Here is an 11,323-nt window from a genome sequence, read left to right on the forward strand (position 1 = left end):
CCAGAGACGCTGATAGCCAGAGACGCTGATAGCCAGAGGCGCTGATAGTCAGAGACGCTGATAGTCAGGGACGCTGATAGCCAGGGACGCTGATAGTCAGGGACGCTGATAGCCAGGCACGCTGAGATCCAGGGACCCTGATAGTCAGGGACGCTGATAGTCAGAGACGGTGATAGACAGAGACGCTTATAGTCAGAGACGCTGACAGTGCTGATAGTCAGGGACGCTGATAGTGCTGATAGACAGAGACGCTGATAGTCAGAGACACTGATTGTGCTGATAGTCAGAGATGCTGATAGTCAGAGACGCTGATAGTCAGGCACGCTTATAGTCAGAGAAGCTGATAGTCAGGGACCCTGATAGTCAGGGACGCTGATAGTCAGGCACGCTGATAGTCAGGGACGCTGATAGTCAGGCACGCTGATAGTCAGGCACGCTGATAGTCAGGCACGCTGATAGTCAGGGACCCTGATAGTCAGGGACACTGATAGTCAGGTACGCTGAGGAGCCAGGGACGCTGATGGCCAGAGACGCTGATGGCCAGAGACGCTGATGGCCAGAGACGCTGATGGCCAGGTACGCTGATGGCCAGAGACGCTTATAGTCAGAGACGCTGATAGTGCTGATAGTCAGAGACGCTGATAGTGCTGATAGCCAAAGACGCTGATAGTCAGAGACGCTGATAGTCAGAGACGCTGATAGTCAGAGACGCTGATAGTCAGAGACGCTGATAGTGCTGATAGTCAGAGACGCTGATAGTGCTGATAGTCAGAGACGCTGATAGTGCTGATAGTCAGGGACGCTGATAGTGCTGATAGTCAGAGACGCTGATAGTGCTGATAGTCTGAGACGCTTATAGTCAGAGACGCTTATAGTGCTGATAGTCAGAGACGCTGATAGTGCTGATAGTCAGGGACGCTGATAGTGCTGATAGACAGAGACGCTGATAGTCAGAGACACTGATTGTGCTGATAGTCAGAGATTCTGATAGTCAGGGACACTGATTGTGCTGATAGTCAGAGACGCTGATAGTCAGAGAAGCTGATAGACAGAGACGCTGATAGACAGAGACGCTGATAGTCAGGGACACTGATTGTGCTGATAGTCAGAGACGCTGATAGTCAGGGACACTGATTGTGCTGATAGTCAGAGACGCTGATAGTCAGAGACGCTGATAGTCAGAGACGCTGATAGTCAGAGACGCTGATAGCCAGAGACGCTGATAGCCAGAGACGCTGATAGTCAGGGACGCTGATAGCCAGGGACGCTGATAGTCAGGGACGCTGATAGTCAGAGACGCTGATAGTCAGGGACGCTGATAGTCAGGCATGCTGATAGTCAGGCACGCTGATAGTTAGGCACGCTGATAGTAAGGCACGCTGATAGTCAGGGACGCTGATAGTCAGGGACGCTGATAGTCAGAGACACTGATAGTCAGGCACGCTGATAGTCAGGCACGCTGATAGTCAGGGACGCTGATAGTCAGAGACACTGATAGTCAGGGACGCTGATAGTCAGGGGCGCTGATAGTCAGAGACGCTGATAGTCAGAGACGCTGATAATCAGGGGCGCTGATAGTCAGGCACGCTGATAGTCAGGCACGCTGATAGTCAGGGGCGCTGATAGTCAGGCACGCTGATAGTCAGGCACTCTGATAGTCAGGGACGCTGATAGTCAGGCACGCTGATAGTCAGGGACCCTGATAGTCAGGGACGCTGATATTCAGACACGCTGATAGTCAGGGACGCTGATAGTCAGTCACGCTGATAGTCAGGCACGCTGATAGTCAGGGACCCTGATAGTCATGGACGCTGATAGTCAGGGACGATGATAGTCAGGGACGATGATACTCAGGGACGCTGAGGAGCCAGGGACGCTGATGGCCAGAGACGCTGATGGCCAGAGACGCTGATGGCCAGAGACTGATAGTCAGAGACGCTGATAGTGCTGATAGTCAGAGATGCTGATAGTGCTGATAGACAGAGACGCTGATAGTGCTGATAGACAGAGACGCTGATAGTGCTGATAGACAGAGACGCTGATAGTGCTGATAGTCAGAGGACTGATAGTGCTGATAGTCAGAGATGCTGATAGTGCTGAGACGGTGATAGCCAGAGACGCTGATAGTCAGAGACGCTGATAGTGCTGATAGACAGAGACGCTGATAGTGCTGATAGACAGAGATGCTGATAGTGCTGATAGACAGAGATGCTGATAGTGCTGATAGACAGAGACGCTGATAGTGCTGATAGTCAGAGACGCTGATAGTCTGAGGCAGCTGATAGTGCTGATAGACAGAGACGCTGATAGTGCTGATGGTCAGAGGCGCTGATAGTGCTGATAGACAGAGACGCTGATAGTGCTGATAGACAGAGACGCTGATAGTGCTGATAGCCAGAGACGCTGATAGTCTGAGACACTGATTGTGCTGATAGTCAGAGATGCTAATAGTCAGAGACGCTGATAGTCAGGGACGCTGATTTTGCTGATAGTCAGAGACGCTGATAGACAGGGACGCTGATAGTCAGGGACACTGATTGTGCTGATAGTCAGAGACGCTGATAGTCAGGGACACTGATTGTGCTGATAGTCAGAGACGCTGATAGTCAGGGACACTGATTGTGCTGATAGTCAGAGACGCTGATAGTCAGAGACGCTGATAGTTAGAGACGCTGATAGTGCTGATAGTCAGAGACGCTGATAGTCAGAGACGCTGATAGTTAGAAACGCTGATAGTGCTGATAGTCAGAGACGCTGATAGCCAAAGATGCTGAATGTCACGTTGGGTTTGGGGGCTATGAGCAAAAATCAGAACATTGTTCATCACACCGGAAGTGAACGCATCACAAATGGCAGCCTATCTTCTATTTCTCTGGTCAAAAGTAGTGCACTGCATAGGGAATAAGGTGCCATTTGGGAAAGGAGAGTTAGTGTCTTTTGATGAGATTAACAACCCCTGGTTTAATTAACTTCACTACTAAAGTGGGGAGAAAGGGGGCAGAGCAGCTACCTACTGCTGTGTACTCATCACACACACACACACCCACACTCAAACACACACACACACACACATAAAAACACACACACGCATACACACAGACACACACACACGCATACACACACACGCATACACACAGACATACACACACACACACAAAACACACACACACACACGCCCACACGCGGAAACACACACACACATCATCTTATCATCTTCGGGTGATGGCACCCAGAAGCTTTTTTGATACATCACCACATTACCCATCATCATCATAGTTATTAAAGTTTCTCTCCAAAATAGCCACATCTGCTCTGATGCAGCGGTAGGAGGTGTAGGAGCATTAATGAGAAGTGTGTGTGTGTGTGTGTGTGTGTGTGTGTGTGTGTGTGTGTGTGTGTGTGTGTGTGTGTGTGTGTGTGTGTGTGTGTGTGTGTGTGTGTGTGTGTGTGTGCCCACCTCCTGCGTGTGCGGCTACGTACTTACGTACATGTCTGTCTGAGTGTCCCAACGTACTGGCCTACATGCAAGTGTGTGTGTTTTGTGAGTACGCGTGTGTTTGTGCGTGTTTGCGAGTATGTGTGTGCTTGTGTGTGTGTTTCTCTGTGTGTGTGTGTGTGTGTGTGTGTGTGTGTGTGTGTGTGTGTGTGTGTGTGTGTGTGTGTGTGTGTGTGTGTGTGTATATGTGTGTGTGTTTGTGTTTCTGTGTGTGTGTGTGTGTGTGTGTGTGTGTGTGTGTGTGTGTGTGTGTGTGTGTGTGTGTGTGATTCTAAAAGTCCATATGCTGTTTCCTGTCTTCCCTGGTGCTGGCTGTGTATTGGTTAGACCATTAATGATCCATCTAGGGAGCGCCGGTATCTACATCATTTATCAACTGTACGATTTATCAGTCGCAACATTAACTGGTTGAGAAGCAGAGGACGCGTTAGTGGTTGTTTTTGGGATGTATTTGAATGTCAATCCCCTTGTGATGTATTTCTCCGTCATCCACTTGGAATGTTTTAAGTTATTATGTTAACTGTATAAGACCATGCTTAAAAATATTTAAGAAATCCCATGTTGACGAAACCCCATGTTGACGAAACCCCATGTTGAAGAAACCCCATGTTGAAGAAACCCCATGTTGAAGAAACCCCATGTTGAAGAAACCTCATGTTGAAGAAATCCCATTTTGAAAAAATCAATCAATCAATCAAATGTATTTATAAAGCCCTTCTTACGTCAGCTGATATCTCAAAGTGCTATACAGAAACCCAGCCTGAAACCCCAAACATTAATCAATGCAGGTGTAGATGCACGGTGGCTAGGAAAAACTCCCTAGAAAGGCCAAAACCTAGGACGAAACCTAGAGAGGAACCAGGCTATGTGGGGTGGCCAGTCCTCTTCTGGCTGTGCCGGGCTGAGATTATAACAGAACATGGCCAAGATGTTCAAATGTTCATAGATGACCAGCAGGGTCAAATAATAATCATCACAGTGGTTGCCGAGGTGCAACAGGTCAGCAACTCAGGAGTAAAACCCGTTGCAGATTGCCACCCACATCTTTCAGCAAAAATACAGATTCAATGTTCTCCGCAAGGACATATACAGGATACTACCCTCTACAACACTATGTCACCAGGACATATACAGGATACTACCCTCCACAACATAACCTTCACTATGTCACCAGGACATATACAGGATACTACCCTCTACAACACTATGTCACCAGGACATATACAGGATACTACCCTCTACAACACTATGTCACCAGGACATATACAGGATACTACCCTCTACAACATAACCTTCACTATGTCACCAGGTCATATACAGGATACTACCCTCTACAACATAATCTTCACTATGTCACCAGGACATATACAGGATTCTACCCTCTACAACATAACCTTCACTATGTCACCAGGTCATATACAGAATACTACCCTCCACACCATAATCTTCACTATGTCACCAGGACATACAAAGGATATTGCCCTCTACAACACTATGCCACCGGGACATATACAGGATACTGCCCTCTTCAACATAACCTTCACTATGTCACCAGGACATATACAGGATACTACCCTCTACAACATAACCTTCACTATGTCACCAGGACATATACAGGATACTACCCTCTACAACATAACCTTCACTATGTCACCAGGACATATACAGGATACTACCCTCTACAACATAACCTTCACTATGTCACCAGGTCATATACAGGATACTACCCTCTACAACACTATGTCACCAGGACATATACAGGATACTACCCCCTACAACATAACCTTCACTATGTCACCAGGACATATACAGGATACTACCCTCTACAACATAACCTTCACTATGTCACCAGGACATATACAGGATTCTACCCTCCACAGCATAACCTTCACTATGTCACCAGGACATATACAGGATACTACCCTCTACAACATAACCTTCACTATGTCACCAGGACATATACAGGATTCTACCCTCCACAGCATAACCTTCACTATGTCACCAGGACATATACAGGATTCTACCCTCCACAACACTATGTCACCAGGACATATACAGGATACTACCCTCCACAACATAACCTTCACTATGTCACCAGGACATATACAGGATACTACCCTCCACAGCATAACCTTCACTATGTCACCAGGACATATACAGGATACTACCCTCCACATCATAACCTTCACTATGTCACCAGGACATATACAGGATACTACCCTCTACAACATAACCTTCACTATGTCACCAGGACATATACAGGATACTACCCTCTACAACATAACCTTCACTATGTCACCAGGACATATACAGGATACTACCCTCTACAACACTATGTCACCAGGACATATACAGGATACTACCCTCTACAACATAACCTTCACTATGTCACCAGGACATATACAGGATACTACCCTCTACAACACTATGTCACCAGGTCATATACAGGATTCTACCCTCTACAACATAACCTTCACTATGTCACCAGGACATATACAGGATACTACCCTCTACAACACTATGTCACCAGGACATATACAGGATACTACCCTCTACAACACTATGTCACCAGGACATATACAGGACACTACCCTCTACAACACTATGTCACCAGGACATATACAGGATACTACCCTCTACAACACTATGTCACCAGGACATATACAGGATACTACCCTCTACAACATAACCTTCACTATGTCACCAGGACATATACAGGGTACTACCCTCTACAACACTATGTCACCAGGTCATATACAGGATACTACCCTCTACAACACTATGTCACCAGGACATATACAGGATACTACCCCTACAACATAACCTTCACTATGTAACCAGGACATATACAGGATACTACCCTCTACAACATAACCTTCACTATGTCACCAGGACATATACAGGATACTACCCTCTACAACATAACCTTCACTATGTCACCAGGACATATACAGGATACTACCCTCTACAACATAACCTTCACTATGTCACCAGGACATATACAGGATACTACCCTCTACAACACTATGTCACCAGGACATATACAGGATACTACCCTCTACAACACTATGTCACCAGGACATACACAGGATACTACCCCTACAACACTATGTCACCAGGACATATACAGGATACTACCCTCTACAACACTATGTCACCAGGACATATACAGGATACTACCCTCTACAACACTATGTCACCTGGACATATACAGGATACTACCCTCTACAACACTATGTCACCAGGACATATACAGGATACTACCCTCTATAACACTATGTCACCAGGACATATACAGGACACTACCCTCTACAACACTATGTCACCAGGACATATACAGGATACTACCCTCTACAACACTATGTCACCAGGACATATATAGGATACTACCCTCCACAACATAACCTTCACTATGTCACCAGGACATATACAGGATACTACCCTCTACAACACTATGTCACCAGGACATATATAGGATACTACCCTCTACAACACTATGTCACCAGGACATATACAGGGTACTACCCTCTACAACACTATGTCACCAGGACATATATAGGATACTACCCTCCACAACATAACCTTCACTATGTCACCAGGACATATACAGGATACTACCCTCTACAACACTATGTCACCAGGACATATATAGGATACTACCCTCCACAACATAACCTTCACTATGTCACCAGGACATATACAGGATACTACCCTCTACAACACTATGTCACCAGGACATATACAGGATACTACCCTCTATAACACTATGTCACCAGGACATATACAGGACACTACCCTCTACAACACTATGTCACCAGGACATATACAGGATACTACCCTCTACAACACTATGTCACCAGGACATATATAGTATACTACCCTCCACAACATAACCTTCACTATGTCACCAGGACATATACAGGATACTACCCTCTACAACACTATGTCACCAGGACATATAGGATACTACCCTCTACAACACTATGTCACCAGGACATATATAGGATACTACCCTCCACAACATAACCTTCACTATGTCACCAGGACATATACAGGATACTACCCTCTACAACACTATGTCACCAGGACATATACAGGATACTACCCTCCACAACACTATGTCACCAGGACATATACAGGATACTACCCTCTACAACACTATGTCACCAGGACATATACAGGATACTACCCTCTACAACACTATGTCACCAGGACATATATAGAGGATTCTACCCTCTACAACATAACCTTCACTATGTCACCAGGACATATACAGGATACTACCCTCCACAACATAACCTTCACTATGTCACCAGGACATATACAGGATACTACCCTCTACAACACTATGTCACCAGGACATATACAGGATATTACCCTCTACAACACTATGTCACCAGGACATATACAGGATACTACCCTCCACAACACTATGTCACCAGGACATATACAGGGTACTACCCTCTACAACACTATGTCACCAGGACATATACAGGATACTACCCTCCACAACACTATGTCACCAGGACATATACAGGGTACTACCCTCTACAACACTATGTCACCAGGACATATACAGGATACTACCCTCCACAACACTATGTCACCAGGACATATACAGGATACTACCCTCTACAACACTATGTCACCAGGACATATACAGGATACTACCCTCTACAACACTATGTCACCAGGACATATATAGGATATTCTACCCTCTACAACATAACCTTCACTATGTCACCAGGACATATACAGGATACTACCCTCTACAACATAACCTTCACTATGTCACCAGGACATATACAGGATACTACCCTCTACAACACTATGTCACCAGGACATATACAGGATACTACCCTCTACAACACTATGTCACCAGGACATATACAGGATACTACCCTCTACAACATAACCTTCACTATGTCACCAGGACATATACAGGATACTACCCTCCACAGCATCACCTTCACTATGTCACCAGGTCATATACAGGATTCTACCCTCTATAACACTATGTCACCAGGACATATACAGGATACTACCCTCTACAACACTATGTCACCAGGACATATACAGGATACTACCCTCTACAACACTATGTCACCAGGACATATACAGGATACTACCCTCTACAACACTATGTCACCTGGACATATACAGGATACTACCCTCTACAACACTATGTCACCAGGACATATACAGGATACTACCCTCTATAACACTATGTCACCAGGACATATACAGGACACTACCCTCTACAACACTATGTCACCAGGACATATACAGGATACTACCCTCTACAACACTATGTCACCAGGACATATATAGGATACTACCCTCCACAACATAACCTTCACTATGTCACCAGGACATATACAGGATACTACCCTCTACAACACTATGTCACCAGGACATATATAGGATACTACCCTCTACAACACTATGTCACCAGGACATATACAGGATACTACCCTCTACAACACTATGTCACCAGGACATATATAGGATACTACCCTCCACAACATAACCTTCACTATGTCACCAGGACATATACAGGATACTACCCTCTACAACACTATGTCACCAGGACATATATAGGATACTACCCTCCACAACATAACCTTCACTATGTCACCAGGACATATACAGGATACTACCCTCTACAACACTATGTCACCAGGACATATACAGGATACTACCCTCTATAACACTATGTCACCAGGACATATACAGGACACTACCCTCTACAACACTATGTCACCAGGACATATACAGGATACTACCCTCTACAACACTATGTCACCAGGACATATACAGTATACTACCCTCCACAACATAACCTTCACTATGTCACCAGGACATATACAGGATACTACCCTCTACAACACTATGTCACCAGGACATATATAGGATACTACCCTCTACAACACTATGTCACCAGGACATATATAGGATACTACCCTCCACAACATAACCTTCACTATGTCACCAGGACATATACAGGATACTACCCTCTACAACACTATGTCACCAGGACATATACAGGATACTACCCTCCACTATGTCACCAGGACATATACAGGATACTACCCTCTACAACACTATGTCACCAGGACATATACAGGATACTACCCTCTACAACACTATGTCACCAGGACATATATAGAGGATTCTACCCTCTACAACATAACCTTCACTATGTCACCAGGACATATACAGGATACTACCCTCCACAACATAACCTTCACTATGTCACCAGGACATATACAGGATACTACCCTCTACAACACTATGTCACCAGGACATATACAGGATATTACCCTCTACAACACTATGTCACCAGGACATATACAGGATACTACCCTCCACAACACTATGTCACCAGGACATATACAGGGTACTACCCTCTACAACACTATGTCACCAGGACATATACAGGATACTACCCTCCACAACACTATGTCACCAGGACATATACAGGGTACTACCCTCTACAACACTATGTCACCAGGACATATACAGGATACTACCCTACACAACACTATGTCACCAGGACATATACAGGATACTACCCTCTACAACACTATGTCACCAGGACATATACAGGATACTACCCTCTACAACACTATGTCACCAGGACATATATAGAGATTCTACCCTCTACAACATAACCTTCACTATGTCACCAGGACATATACAGGATACTACCCTCTACAACATAACCTTCACTATGTCACCAGGACATATACAGGATACTACCCTCTACAACACTATGTCACCAGGACATATACAGGATACTACCCTCTACAACACTATGTCACCAGGACATACACAGGATACTACCCCTACAACACTATGTCACCAGGACATATACAGGATACTACCCTCTACAACACTATGTCACCAGGACATATACAGGATACTACCCTCTACAACACTATGTCACCTGGACATATACAGGATACTACCCTCTACAACACTATGTCACCAGGACATATACAGGATACTACCCTCTATAACACTATGTCACCAGGACATATACAGGACACTACCCTCTACAACACTATGTCACCAGGACATATACAGGATACTACCCTCTACAACACTATGTCACCAGGACATATATAGGATACTACCCTCCACAACATAACCTTCACTATGTCACCAGGACATATACAGGATACTACCCTCTACAACACTATGTCACCAGGACATATACAGGATACTACCCTCTACAACACTATGTCACCAGGACATATACAGGGTACTACCCTCTACAACACTATGTCACCAGGACATATACAGGATACTACCCTCCACAACATAACCTTCACTATGTCACCAGGACATATACAGGATACTACCCTCTACAACACTATGTCACCAGGACATATACAGGATACTACCCTCCACAACATAACCTTCACTATGTCACCAGGACATATACAGGATACTACCCTCTACAACACTATGTCACCACGACATATACAGGATACTACCCTCTATAACTCTATGTCACCAGGACATATACAGGATACTACCCCCTACAACACTATGTCACCAGGACATATACAGGATACTACCCTCTACAACACTATGTCACCAGGACATATATAGTATACTACCCTCCACAACATAACCTTCACTATGTCACCAGGACATATACAGGATACTACCCTCTACAACACTATGTCACCAGGACATATATAGGATACTACCCTCTACAACACTATGTCACCAGGACATATATAGGATACTACCCTCCACAACATAACCTTCACTATGTCACCAGGACATATACAGGATACTACCCTCTACAACACT

Source organism: Oncorhynchus masou, unplaced genomic scaffold (assembly GCF_036934945.1).
Source record: "Oncorhynchus masou masou isolate Uvic2021 unplaced genomic scaffold, UVic_Omas_1.1 unplaced_scaffold_3222, whole genome shotgun sequence".
NCBI classification, from domain to species: domain Eukaryota; kingdom Metazoa; phylum Chordata; class Actinopteri; order Salmoniformes; family Salmonidae; genus Oncorhynchus; species Oncorhynchus masou.